This window comes from Canis lupus, chromosome 2 (assembly GCF_048164855.1).
Source record: "Canis lupus baileyi chromosome 2, mCanLup2.hap1, whole genome shotgun sequence".
Lineage (NCBI taxonomy): Eukaryota > Metazoa > Chordata > Mammalia > Carnivora > Canidae > Canis > Canis lupus.
In genome coordinates, this window is record NC_132839.1 from 35,857,733 (window position 1) to 35,872,550 (window position 14,818).

The 14,818-nt window shown below is 36.6% G+C and overlaps 1 long non-coding RNA gene across 1 annotated transcript in view; it reads right to left on the reverse strand.

The window, feature by feature from the left end:
* Nucleotides 1-3,261: 3,261 nt before the first annotated feature.
* The window catches only part of LOC140610067 (uncharacterized), a 37,739-nt gene continuing 26,182 nt past the window's right edge, over nt 3,262-14,818 (reverse strand). The window contains exons 2-4 of the long non-coding RNA XR_012011846.1: nt 5,582-5,675; nt 4,363-4,416; nt 3,262-4,264 (exon numbers count right to left, since the gene is read on the reverse strand). This is a non-coding gene — a long non-coding RNA (uncharacterized lncRNA). The remainder of the gene's footprint in view (nt 4,265-4,362; nt 4,417-5,581; nt 5,676-14,818) is intronic.

Here is a 14,818-nt window from a genome sequence, read left to right on the forward strand (position 1 = left end):
CACCTTATAAGCAACTATTAGAGCACAATTTAATTGGGGTGGTATATATAGGAATATGATGTAATTATAGGGGCACAGCCCATGCTGTTCTTCAAATGATTACATGCTGCATGGCTAAGGGATGAAGCTTTAACAGTTGTTCAACTTCTTCTTCTTTTTTTTTTAGTTGTTCAACTTCTATCACTAGTTTCTTATTACCTCCACATCCAGACAAAGCTAGAGTTACTAATATTGATTATTAGAAATGCAAGTTCTTTCTTGGCACTTCCCTGTGACACATTGAAAATACACTCCCTTAGTACTGATCCCTGTCAATGCCAGTCTAGGATCCATCCCACATAGCTCCCTCCTTATCAACTCCTCTTTGCCTAAGCAACAAGCCAGTAGAGCCGCCTGCCTTAGCAGCTCTTAGTGTAGAGATTTATGTCAGTTGCATGGAAAAACAAAGGAGTAAGCATCCCTCATCATTTCAGAGGGTTTATTTTCAATGCTGGAGTTTTTGCAAAAGGCTGAATCTAGCTCCAAAACCTATGTTTTGGGGCTTCCAACATATTTCTCAAAGTTACCATGTCTCAGATAAGTCTTCCTCTGGTGCTCTATCTTATTAACACTAATATTAGTAAGAACTATTATTTTGACTAAAACTCAGTTATACTTTATTTCATCACAAACATAGTATGGGCCCTGAAAGTATGCTGTAATGATAAGGAATGAAAACATCTTGTTTTCTTCCAACATGCAGCACTTAGTTTTACTGTTTCCTGGTGATGTATCCTTGCTTATGCATACTTTCTCACTTATTCTGAGGTGATTGTTACTTACTCAAGAGGAAAGAGGAGAAATATTGATATTTAAGCAATAATAGACTGCTAGGCTGAAAATTATGATTGTAGGCTTTTCTTGGGGAGTCTTTAAATAGAGAGTGTACCTGCTGGCTGAAAGGATTCTTCGTGAAAATGGATGGAGTATATTGAAAGGGAAGGGTTTCAATGGCTGTTGGCCATCATATATAATGACAGAAAAAAATGCCTCTCACTTACTTTTTCTCTTTAGACACTTACACATTCTGCTATATTTATTATAGAATTTGCCCATTATATAAGAATAGTAATCTTTAAAATGAATTTTGTGCATCTAAAGAACAAACTTTTTTTGAAGAAAAATACAGCAAGATTGTATGGCATAGCCAAGACTAGACCAAGTTAACTTAACCTTCAGAGAATTATCACCTCAGGATATTTCAGACATAAATCTGTTCAATACTAAAAGTTTAGGTTCTTCTATGGATTCCCAGGGTTGTTTGAAAGATTCCATTTATGAGAAACTTGTAAAGCAATTTCTGTAGGGAATACTGCATTTCCTGAAGGATTTTGAAAAATGTTTTAAATAGAGATGGAAATTGAAACTATGCTGCCAGCAACTCAGGAGGCCTAGGGCTAGGGATTTGCAAGAAGAAAATTCTCATCTATGTGCAGCTTGGGAGATTTCACAGTTTGGCTTCCCTGAAAGAATTACTGCCTGAAGCAAATGGCTTCCTTCTTCTTGCTGGTCTTATTGCTTATGCTCTTCTTTATCTGTGGCCTTGCTGAGCCACATCTGTGCCAGTGGCCTAGAAATTTCTTCTGCCAGCTATAAAAAAGGTTTATAAAACTCCATTTACACAAAAAAACCTTCCAGTAATTATTTCAAGTGAAATAGGGCTCCACCTGGGGCCTATGACATCAGCACTGCCTTTGAGGTGATCTATGCTTGGTCTGGATGTTGGCAGAGGAGCTGTGACTTGAATACTCTAAATTTGGGGTCCCCTTTTTACCTCTTGTTATCAAACCATCTTCCAGAGACAGTTTCATACATCTGAAACTAATATAACACTGTATGTTAACTACACTGGAATGAACATATAATTTAAAAAAAGGAAAAAGGACTTCTGAGGATGTGATGTACAATATGACTACAGTTAACAATATAGTACACTTTAAAGTTACTAAGAGAGTAAATCTTTAAAACTTTAATCTGTGGAAAAATTTTATAACTATTTGTGATAACTGATGTTAACTATATTTATTATGATAATCTTTTAGTGATATACACAATTGTCAAATATACTGTACACCTGAAACTAATGAAAATTTTTTAGGTCAATTAAGAAAAATAAAATTATTATTGCTATTTTTTAAGTAACCTCCATGACCAACTTGGGGTGCAAACTCAGACCTAGATATCAAGAGTTGCATACTCTGCCAATTGAACCAGGCAAGCACCCCAGTTATTGCTATTTTGGATTACTATTTACCATAAAAAATAAGGGTGTTGAGGGATTCTGAAGAGAAAAAAATGGAAGGATGCATCCAACATTGCAAAGAGACCCAGAATGCAGACTTGTTATTAGACAGCTTTGTGAAGTCATATGACAGGATGCTGTATATTTGTTTGATCAGTTAGTGATCCTAGACTAGACTTCTATTTTGTCATTTGAAACCTGGTAAACCAACACCATTAAAATCCCTTTCTGGGACACCTGGGTAGCGCAGTGGTTGAGCATCTGCCTTTGGCTCAGGGAGTGGTCCTGGGAACTGGGAACCTGGGATTGAGTCCTATATCAGGATCCCCACAGGGAACCTGCTCCTCTGTCTGCCTGTGTCTCTGCCTCTCTCTCTGTGAGTAAATAAATAAATCATGAGTAAATAAATAAAATCTTTAAAAAAATAAATCCCTTTCTATTCCCTCATGTTTATGAAGAAATTGCATTGTCTTACTAGGTAGGTTTCCAACACACAGGGTCCAGAATGAGGGAAGAATAAAACAATGAAGGTACCCACACATTGTTATGTTACAGTAGCCACAGGATGAGTTGCACAGCTACAGGAGTATTTATGAAACATTCAGGTATCAGGTATTTTACTTCAAAGGAGAGAAAGATATTTGTCACTCTCGGTTCTCCCCTGGGAATTTGTTATATACATTTCACAGCTGTAATGTGACAGTTATATTTGCTCCAGTTACAAGAGGCATAAATGATACAGCAAATGCTGGATATTTCCAGTAGGCACTGCAAAGTCCAGTGCGCTTGTGTTCCCCTGGAACTATGATCACTATATGGTTTCTTCTTCTTCTTCTTCTTCTTCTTCTTCTTCTTCTTCTTCTTCTTCTTCTTCTTCTTTTCTTTTCTCTTCTTCTTCTTCTTCTTTCTCCTTCTTCTTCTTCTTCTTCTTCTTCTTCTTCTTCTTCTTCTTCTTCTTCTTCTTTCTTCTTCTTCCCTGATGCTTAGGAAATTCTCCTGAAAATATATTTTGCTCATAAAAAAATGCAACACTCCTAACTATGTAATGTAATATTGTGGAGAATGCAATTCTCATGTAAACACTTTCTCTGAAACATTGTGTTTTCATAGCATAAGAAATATCTCACACAATTCTTCTTTGTACTTGTGCACTTCTGTGTGGGTGTTGCTCACTGGAGGAAAACAATCTTGGGTCTCCCAGGGCATTGAATGTCTCTAACTGGCATTGTCTGCTCTTCCCTCTACATGCAGCATATGGGAAAGGCATAACAAATGTTTATTGAAACAAGTCTACATATTGGGGGGAAGTGTTCTTTTCTTTTGACAATTTTTTTTGAAGCTAAGAATTATCTTACGGTTTAATAATATCCCTCTGTAAGCAGCATTTGTTATAAATCACCCTTCGCCTTGTCTGACCACAGACCAAGCCTCAAGGGAGACTTCAGGGGTAACAGAAGGTTGACTGTAAAAGTCAGTGGAGCCCACTTAGTCCATGGGGCAGTCAATGGAATCATTGGGAATGATATATTCATCCTGTGAAATGAGAACTAGGTATCATTTTCTAGATTAAAGAAAAAATTATTACATTCCAGTGTAAAGGGGTGTAATACTTTGGTATTTATTTCTGCTTTTCTCATTAAAAATAGTAGAAACAACAAAACCTGTTAGCTCAAGAGTAGCTGGGGAATGGTCTCTCTCCTGGAACCAGGCACATCCTCCTCATTATCTGTTTCTGTGGTTGTCTCTGTAAGTCCCACAATGCTTGTTCTTTTCCAGAATGCTCTTCAAACTGCAGGCAGCCAATGCATTGATACTTGAGCTGGTTTCTCCATCTACAGGACCTGGTGATGTACACATTTCCTGGCCCTTTTTGGATGCCTTCTGGAGAGGCTAAGACACAAGCTCTAGTTTGGGCCTGCATGGCTTTGATACATCATGGATTTCAGTGTATCAACAGCTTGTCTAGTCAAAAGGTCAGTACCCCTGAAAGAGACAAGTGCCCATGGGATATCATATTAGTAGGGCACACATTTTTTATGATCACAAAGCTCCCCCCAAAATATAATGAAAAATCAACTCACTCTTCCCTTGTCAGTGGTCCATCTCTCCAAGCTCTCCTGAGTCACAGAGGATCCCTGCACACAGTATAGAGGAAGAAATTTTCTGGAAAAGCAATACTTCTCTCTCTCTTAGGGTCAAAGGAAGCTCTTGGGCAAAGACCCAGGCACGTTCAGTATATAAGCTCTATGTAAAAGTATACAAATGGCTGTGTGTAACTCAAAGGTACTGGGTAGTTGAGAAAGAGATCTCCTGAGTGTGGTATGCACTAGCTGGTGTTTTTTTCCTTCACTCTGACTCTCTCCTTACATGTAGATTACTAGTAAATGACAGCATCTTAATCTAAAATTTTGAGTGTTTGATTCTATTTTGAGAGATTTGGGCAAGGAATAAAGTCCTAAAATGGTAAATTTAAGGACAACACAAAAAGTACTGGTTTCACAATAAAGGACACCATTTTATTGCTGAGAACCTTGTGAACCCAAGTCCTCTACTTCCTGCATGATGCTGCTTGAGATTCTGGCTCTGAATTAGTCTAATATATACAGACCCTCAACCAAACTCATGAGAATGTGCTGGCAGCTAGATATAAACAAAGTAATCCAAACCAGATTGTATGAGCACTAACTCTAACCCTGAACCAACAGGGTGGAATCCACAAAGTTCCCACAGATCCTTATGGTGAACCACTACAGATGCAGAAACCCATTTGTTTTATGTGATGGTAAAGAGTTAATCAAGCAAGCTATTTACCTCCTTTGTCAGCCCAGCAATACCTCCTCACCTGTAGCCATTTCTTTTTTTTTTTTTTTTTTTAATTTTTATTTATTTATGATAGTCACACACAGATAGAGAGAGAGAGGCAGAGACACAGGCAGAGGGAGAAGCAGGCTCCATGCACCGGGAGCCCGACGTGGGATTCGATCCCAGGTCTCCAGGATAGCGCCCTGGGCCAAAGGCAGGCGCCAAACCGCTGAGCCACCCAGGGATCCCATGTAGCCATTTCTTAATTACACCTTGGAGTCTTTCTTGCATTGCTATTCTCTAACACTCTTCTGCTTGTCTTTTCAGTTTTTATATGTTTACATTCTTTGAGGAAAGAAGTTAACACTGAACACTCTCCTATAATTCCTACTATATATAATGCAGTGCATTTGAATGTTTATTACTGTTTCTTCAATCTATGAAGAGAGTTGAAACATGCACACAATCAAATAGTCCACATCTCTATGGAGGGCTCACCGTGTGACTCGATGTGAAGCCATTGAAGTACAGAAGACACAGTCCATGGTTTCATGCTGTGTCACTGAATATCCTCCTCTGGTCCTACCTGATTCTGAGAAAGACATTTAAAATCATATTTTAACTTTGGAACTGCTTTTGAAAAAAAAAAAAAAAGAAACAAGATCTTTACTTCTAACCTAATGGATTTGACTAAAATAACTTTATGAACAAAGGAATATACTTGATGCTTATACAGTGAATTAAAATGTTTTGCTGATTTGTTTTTGATTCAATTTTCCCCTTTTATCCATATTCAGATTCATTAACTCTGCTACTGAAGGCAATACTACAGGCCATTTGTCAAGACTGGAATGCTGGAAGTCTTGGAAGCCTTTCCAAGTTAATCAGCCCTGGGTTTTTGGTGATTTTTGCAGTCCTGACTCAACTACCATCATTAGAACTAAACAAGCCCAAAGCTTAAGAAAGGTATCTATCTTCTTGGAATAAATAGCACCTTCTCAACCCTCAAAATGATTAAGCTCTCTTGTTCTGTAACTCTTTCCTAGAAAAGCTCCCCCAGCATCAAACATTTCTTTTGTTCCTAACAACATCAGTCAACCTTCTCAACACATGAATAATCAGTGTCACTGACACCCCCATCTAAATATATAGATGTGATAACCAGCCTTAACTTTTTTCACTGGTGTACCCTTGAAGAAATATGAGGGTACTAGGGAAGGAATAGTTTTGACACTGCATGGATATGAAAAGTAGGTCATATTTATATATTTTTTACTAGGTACCATGAGAAAAAAACTTTCTTTTCATACATTCTCTCTTTTTCACTGTAATGATTTAGACCTTTGGCAAGGGAGAGAGAAAGGTCAGGAATGGAGACAGAGGGACCAGACAATGAAGAACACTGTGATCAGCCTCAGAACTCCAGCTGGCCAAAGTCTCTGATGGTTGCTGCCTCTACCTCTCCAGGTCTGCAAGCCAACAAACATAGAGACACTATCCTAGCCCTCGATTTTGGTGTGACAGCATTGCTAGAATAACCTCTGCCTTCAAGAGAATAGTTGGATGCAGTTGTTCTTGGTAAGTGACTAGAGGTTTCAAATAAAAATGAACATATAATTCTGCATTTTCTGTGATTCTTAATTTGTACAAAATTTTTCATGAAGAAATTGGCTAATACTTAAATAAAAAAGTTGTATTGGCAAATGGACTAGAAATTGTGTGGATTAGATGCAGTTGAAGAAGCTGAAGATACTCAAACATAGAGGATACTAGGAGACTGCCCATATGTATTTTTATTTTTTATTTTTTATTTTTTTGCCCATATGTATTTTTAAAGGCCACTTGGAAAAATTATACATGAATAGATATATAAACCTAAGTTTTCAACACTCAAAACTTTACAAACTTTTAATATATTCATATTCATATATATTAACTCATTTAATCCTTTGAACCACCCTGTGAGGTTCAATGGTTATCACCTCATTTTACAGAAAAGAAAACTGAAATATAGTCACTTAGCCAGTTACCCAGACAACAGCTGCTGAAAATAAACTAAGATATAGAGTTTAACACACACACAAAAAAACCCACCTCTTCTAATCGAAAATCTATAACTTTTCACTGTACCACATTGAGAAAGGAAATTGTATTAATTTTGTATTATGCCAGAAGACATGAAAATTTGAGGAGGAGGGGAAATAAGATTTCCAAAGGAAAGAGCCATCCAACAATGGGAAGGGTTGCCTGTGTGGAAATGAGTCCATCCCCTCCACTAAAATTCACCCACCCCTTCCCGTAAATAATCACAAGCCTTGGGGGACAGATTGGGAGGTGTGTTATCAATCACCATAAACCGAATGGTTTGAAACAATACAAATTTATTATCTTATAGGTCTGGAGGTCAGAAATCTGAAGTTGGTTTTCAATAGGCTAGAATCAAGATGTTGGCAGGACACTATTTTTGGAGACTCTAGGAGAGGAGCTGTCCCCTTACCTTTCCCAGCTTCCAAAGGCTGACCACATTTCATGCCTCTTGACTCCCTCTCCATCTTCAAAAGCAAAAGTGTGCTGCCTCTCAAACCCTACTGTCACCACATACACATATTTAACCATCCAGGAAAGGTTGTGTATTTTTGGCACCCTTGTAACTACCTTGGGGCATTCTGGATAATCCAGGATGATTTCTTCATCTCAAGGTTCTTAACTTAATCATACCTGCTAAATTCCTTTTGCCATGTAAGCTAAAATTTACAGGTTTCAGGCATTAAGACATCTACATCTTTGGATTGATATTATCCTGCCCTCCACAGAAGGGATTTTAAAACCTTGTTTTAAGTAAAGATAAAGTCTTTTTACTTTCTGAGATTCTTGGGGAAATCTCTGATTTATGCTTCCTGCCACTTGAATAATTATTTTATTGGGGTTAATCATGCTTCTGCATAACTTTTATTAAGTATATTATTCAGCTCAGGCTGCCATAACAAAATACCACAAACCGGGTGGCTTAAACAACAGAAATTTATTTTCTAACGGTTCTGGAGCCTAGAATCCAAGATCAAGGTGCAGACAGGTCTGATTTCTCTTAATCTTGCAAATGTCTTCTCACTGTGCCACAGGGTCTTTCCCCAGTGTACACATCCCTGCTGTCTTTATCCAATTTTCTTATTTTTATAAGGACACTGGTCATATTGGTTTACAGTCCACCCTAGTGGCCTCATTGTAACTTAATAAGCTCTTTAAAGGCCCTATCTCCAGATACAGTCACATTTTAGAGAATTTAGCGATTAGGACTTCAATGTATGAATTTTGGGGAACATAATTCAGCCCATCACACTAAGGTTTTAAGGTACAGAATACACAGGGCTTTTCACTCAAAAGCATATGCTTCAAGGCCTGACCTGAGTAAATACAAGGCAGATTCACTACCCATTCAATGCCAGAGCAAATCATGCTTTATGCTTCATCTCCTGTATCATCCCTGTCTCTGCAGAAACACAGATGTCTCCCTGAGAAGGACCTCTACTCCAAAGACCCCTACAGGATCAGAGGTCCCGGGATCTTTCTCCTCTCCCATCCAGGCTCTTACCTTCATGTGGGGACATGGAGATTTTGGAGGAGAACAGAGGGGAAATACCTCCCACTCCACCTGCTCCCTGGGTGGAAGATAGTTACCTTTTCCCCAATAAACTCCATAAACTTATCTATTCATTCTTTGTCCTATTTCTAGGTTCCTGTGGAGTCCTACTCTTCTCTTTCCTTTGTCCCATGTAGGAAGTCAAGGCTGAAATTAGTGAAATACAATGCAGTGATAACCTTGTCAATAGGTTACTCTTGGGAAAATAATTCCTCTTATATTTCTAGTTTCAGGGAATTATATGACTCAGTTTTAACTCTCTCTAAAAGTGGCATATGTTTACATAATTTGGATTTTAATGAGTGAATCTATTTGTCTCATGTGGCAAACTCTTATACTGATTCAGCTCCCAATGACCAGTATAATATCTATGATATTTACTTAAAATATAACTATCTGCACTCTCTTTAAATGTTATTTTATTCTTCAAAAAATTCTTCAATTCTTCAATTGGAAGCCATTGTTTAAGGCAGTAATTTATTTTAATTAATAATGGCAAAATGGTCTATTTACTCGTGGAATAGTCATTTATTCCCAAATGGCAGTGAAATATGACAATTGGCATATTGGCCTGGCCAGAGACCTGTCCAGCTCTGCCTCAATACGAGGTTGTGGTGTTAGAGGCCAGAAGCAGTTATGGTTGCCTACAAGGTTCTACCACCCAGAATTTATCTGTGCTCGATTGAGTCCTTTGGTCAGAATCTGCACTAATCACTATCTCTCTAAGCCTTCTCAAGAAATAATACACACACACACACACACACAAAGAAAGAAAGAAAGAAAAAAGAAATAATACACAAAAATTAAGTCTGAAAAAATCTGTTTATTATTAAGGCAATTACATATTTAAAACATGTCCTAAAACAATTTTGTGTAAGCACTGAAATATAGTATATTTTAGCCTGAAAAGGGAGGGAATATAAACTACTTTAAAAGAGATTATTGATTAATGGTGCTAGTCCATGATACCAGTACTTATTAGCATTTGAACAATCCTCAAAGCTCTGAAAACCCAAATCTGTGTTAAATTTGGCACCAAAACTCATCAGCCAGCATGACCTTATCCAAAATGATGGAAAGATACTGATAGATCTTATTTATTCCACTTTGGGATATTTCAATATTTCACTGAAGAGTATTAAAGTCTTTGATTCCATGGTGCTCTCAGATGCTGGTAAGGTGCAATATGCATGCTAATATTCACCAAATGACTTTTTAGGTCCCAAATTTTAAAATTCCTAAACATATCTGGCCATAGTACTTCTGTGTAAGGTACTCTGGACATATAACTAATAAGAATACTTTAAGACTTACTTGCAAGTACATTTAAGTGCTATCTACATGGTACCAAAAGAAGTACTCAATATAGTAAGTCAATAAATAAATAAATAAAACTCAATGAATCAATAAAAAAGTAAAAGTAGTTCTGAGTGGTTTTCAGACATGAGCACTGCCTAACTACACTTTTTTTTTTTTTCCATTTTCAAACAGTTGGGTAAAACAGCTTTAATATGCACCATGGAAAATTCTCCTTGTTCAGTTGAAGGAAATGCATATATCTATTTAATATGTGTTGAGTGTATCATCCCCTGTATGGCTCTGTGCTAGGTACTGCTGGAAAAACAAAACTACTTGTTTTACTAGAAAAAATTATTACCTCCTGTGAAAATTTTTATATAAATCTTAAAGCTATAATTCTTCCACGTCTCTGAATTAATTCAGGTGGGTTTTTTGCCTCAGAGTCCCCTTATTGTTAAACATATTAATGAAGTTCATTAAGGTTTTAATAATTTTGCTAATGTTATTAGTGTTACTGTTAAGCTTATCTTTTATTCTTTTTCCTGAAGCTTGTGTTATAGTTATGTAAAAGCTTCAAAAACTTTTTTAGAAGTTTAAATTAGGAATTTATCTTGAACTTGAAACTTATTTCTTCAATGTTTATCTGAATTTCTTTGATCTAACATCAGACTGAATTTGTAAAAAGAAGCAGTAGGCTTCTCTTTACAAATATTGCTTCTGGTAGGATCAAAGTTCAGTGAAAATAGTTTTCTCAAGGGATTTAGAAAGGATTTCTTCCAGGCTAGGTTGCAAAACCATGTGAAATCAAAAGGAGGAGAAACATGTTATTTGAGCTATTCAGAAACTCCTAGTAGAATGCATTCTGCTTAAACCCTAAGTCAAAGTTCTAGAAAGCAAAATCCATTAATTAACCCTTTTTCAAAATGTGGGTATATGTATTATTTATCAAGAATATTTATTTTAATTAAAAAAAATTTTGTCATTTCAAAAGCTGTTACTGCCAATATAAATTTAGAAAATAGAGATCAATAAAGTAAGACAGTGATGATATACTCTGCCACCCAGAAGTGGCTCTACCTACACTAGCAGATTTCTCTAGATCTTTTTCTTTGTACATGTTCTTCTACCATTATAGTTTTACCAAAATGAGATCATACCATAGATTATATTTTTAAACTAACAGTGTATGTCTTGTTATGTCAAAAGTTTTATTCTATGCAATATCAAATTTCCTCAGTTGTCTGAAAAATGTCCTTTACAGTTGCTTGGTCCAAATTAGGATTCAAATCCATGACTATGCACTGAATTCTGTGGTAATGATTCTTACATCCCTATTACTTTGGTACAGTACACCTCCTTTGCCTGTCTTTATTCATGACACCAATTTACAGAAAAAAATTCACAAGCTAGATATCCTGAGAAAAACATCCAGCCTGTGGGATTTGTCTGGTTATGTCCCTGCAGTCTTTCTCAGTTTAGTGCTCTAGCTCCTATAGTTTCTGCACATTGGCAGTTAGGTCTAAATACTTGATAAATTCAGGCAAAACATTATTGGCCAGCATTCATTCTGTGTGATATTGTATACTTTGTACTGCAGGACATCAGGGTGCAGGATATCTGGTTGACTAGTGGTCAGTGATAGGAAGTCAACAACTGAATGAAGGTGATGACAAGATGACCCTTCCTGTACAAGTGGGTTGACACTAGTCAATGGGAGATTATGCTAGCACTCTGTGAAAACCCAGTTCCCCATAAACAATACATGGTGCCATAATGATGATTTTTCTAATTCTATGACTTCTCTCATTCCTATCATTATTAATTGCTTTCTCATATAACAAAGAATTTTCTTCATCACCCAGGCTTATTTTTTACTTCATCTGTAGTTCCTACTAAAAAAGCAAAATGACACCAATTTTCAAAGCAATAGTATGAGTTTTAAAGATTTGTTCTGGCACTCTCTTTTCTGAGTTGCATGAACCTATGTAGTCATTGCTTAAATTTATTTCCATCTACTATAATAAAACATTTGGATCCATTTTATGTGATCTCATTAGTCTTTAAATGCTTTCTTGTTCTGTGGCACTAGATCCCTTATTCACCTTGTTCTTCCTGTGTTCCTTTTACCACCATTTCTCCATTGAGCCAATGATTTATCAATGACTGAAGGAGGTTAAAGTTAGATTCCTTAGAGCTTAGAAGATGGCAATTTTAATGCTAAATCAATAGAAAGTTCAAAGCCATTTCTGTCAATTTCTATTGATTAAAGAGACCTCAAGTTTAAAAGGTTAAACTACTATTATAATAAAAAGTACATCACTCAACGTAACTGTTTCATACTTACACATTGAAAATTCAGGACAAAGATTAATCAAATGAATTTTTAGGATTTTTTTTTTTTTTAGAATTACAAAAATTTGTCTTAGGAAATTTTAGACATGCAGCCAGATCTGATTTAAGCTTAGATTCAGACTTCCTTTCACTGGGAAATTGAATCGAGACTCCCTGAATCTAAGTGTTTAAGGCCATCTGTTACTAGCAACATTCCTATAATATTTCAGTTGATTGAATGGGAGTCAACTGCGTGATGGTACAACCAGCTGGACATGGGACATATAAGAAGAGGAAAGGTATTCTCTGCAAGAAGGAATTGGTCATTAGGAGTGAATTAGATGAATAGTTTATTTTGTCCCAGAAGCTCCCAAATCCTGGCAGCAGATCCCATGCAATATTTGGGACATACTTATACTAAAAATTGTGCTGTTTATATGAACTTAAAATTTAATTAGGTGTCCTGTAATTGATCTAGTAACCCTACACATAAAGCAAAGTTTTGCATGGTTGGAGGGAGTCATATCTTCTATTGCTGCCCCATATCTTACCTGAACATAAGTTTCCTCCTTGCTGGAATCTTAGCCTCACCTGCTACTAGGCTACTCCTAGGTCTCAGGTTGCATCAGGGTCTTATGATATTGGTCTCTATGCCTTACTTTTCCTTCCCACCCTAGGTGATCATCCAGTTTCTGCTGGTTATAGCCCTTCCCACAATCCCATGCACCCTTCTAATGTCCAGACATACAGTTTTGTAGCTCAGATGACCTTTATATATGAAAAGAATCCTAATCTGTCATTGTAAAGGCTTTACTTTATGTTATGTTTATTACAGGGATGGTAACAAATTGTGTTTCATGAGCCTATTCTGCTTTGTTAAAAGTAACTCATTGTTGATTACATTGTAAGGGTTTTTAAGAAGCAGTTGGTTAGATTGTCTCTTTTCAAAGTTAACTGGGTGACATGGGTGTTGGCATTTGTCCTAATAACATTTTGAATGAATTATCCTGATCCTGGAAACATGTTACAATGTTACATATATTACAAGGTATACATGTCACTCAGGGAGGTTATCTAGCATTGTTTTGCTTTATTTTGTTTTCAGTATTGCTGCCTTGTCCCTACTTCCAGAAAATCTGATTAATTTGATCTTGGGTTTGACCCCAACAATTGTATATTTTAAAGTTTTCCTGGTCATTCTAATGTGCATCACAATTAAGAATAACCTAAAATGAGACAGAAATTGATCAAAGTACCATAGTTAATACTTACTATATGTTACTATTGGTCCACTAAAAGTAGAATGAAACCAATTATGAAGGGGTAGGTTTTTGGATAATACCACTCTAAGAAAGAAGAGGATTCTAGATAGCTGGCAGAGCAATCAAAGCACTACTAATGAAAGAATGTATGGCATGTTTTGGAAATGAAAGGTAGATTGATAGGACCAGAGGTACCCCTAGAAGAGGCATATGTATTTAAGCATGAGATTCTTATCTGCTTATAAGTCTTCTTCAAAGAGTTTATGGAATCAGCATTGAAGTATTAAATACTACTGAATGTACCCAGAATATATAATGTTCATTAGTCTTTAAAAGTTAATTAAATGCCCAGATTCTCTGTGAACTAAAATCAAGAATGATACTAGAGAAGACCTGGATTAGAGTATTGACAAATATTCAGGAGCCAGTACCAATAGAAGGATGAGGAAAAGAACACTGGTTTGCATGTGAGGTTGTTTCCAACTGGATATTATGCTTAAATTGGATGGCACATTCCAGCTTCTGGATAATGCAGCTTGATAATGGAGTTGCTTCCATGCAGGTGTTCTTGTGTGTGCATATAGACACAATACATCTTCTCAATCTCACCCACACTTCCTAAAATATTCTTTCCACTGTTCACCCTAGCCTTTTCTTACCTTCACCTGTGGAAGAATTCAGTCTTTCTCTCTGAATATTTTAGAGGAACCTACATCATAAATTATTGTAATAATTTTCTCATGTTTAATAAAAAGTGAAAAACTAATCTTTCTGAAAATTTCTCCCCAGAGAGAAATGACTTAAAGTGAATACAGATCTTTCCTCCCTATTTGTATCATCACAATCATCATCATCCTTAAAAGACTTTCAGTAAACAAGGAAGATCTGATTACTGTTGTTTTCTGGAAGGCCTTAATAAAGAGAAGCGTGACTTCAGCCTATACACATGTGGATTAGAAGACCATGAAGCCTCTCCTCATTCTTTCAATTATGTGACAATGATTCTGGGGGATAAATGATCACCATAGTGCTCTCTAGAGATGGGTTTGTGGAAGTGGATGGGAACAGTGAGTGTGGTTAAATTGCTAACTTCACAGAGAACAAGGTGCCAGAGATGTAGCCACTCAGCTTGCCTCCTTCCATACAGGCTCACTTCCAAAAACTTGGTGCTGCACGTCTTTTTTCTTTTCTTTCTTTTTTTTAAAG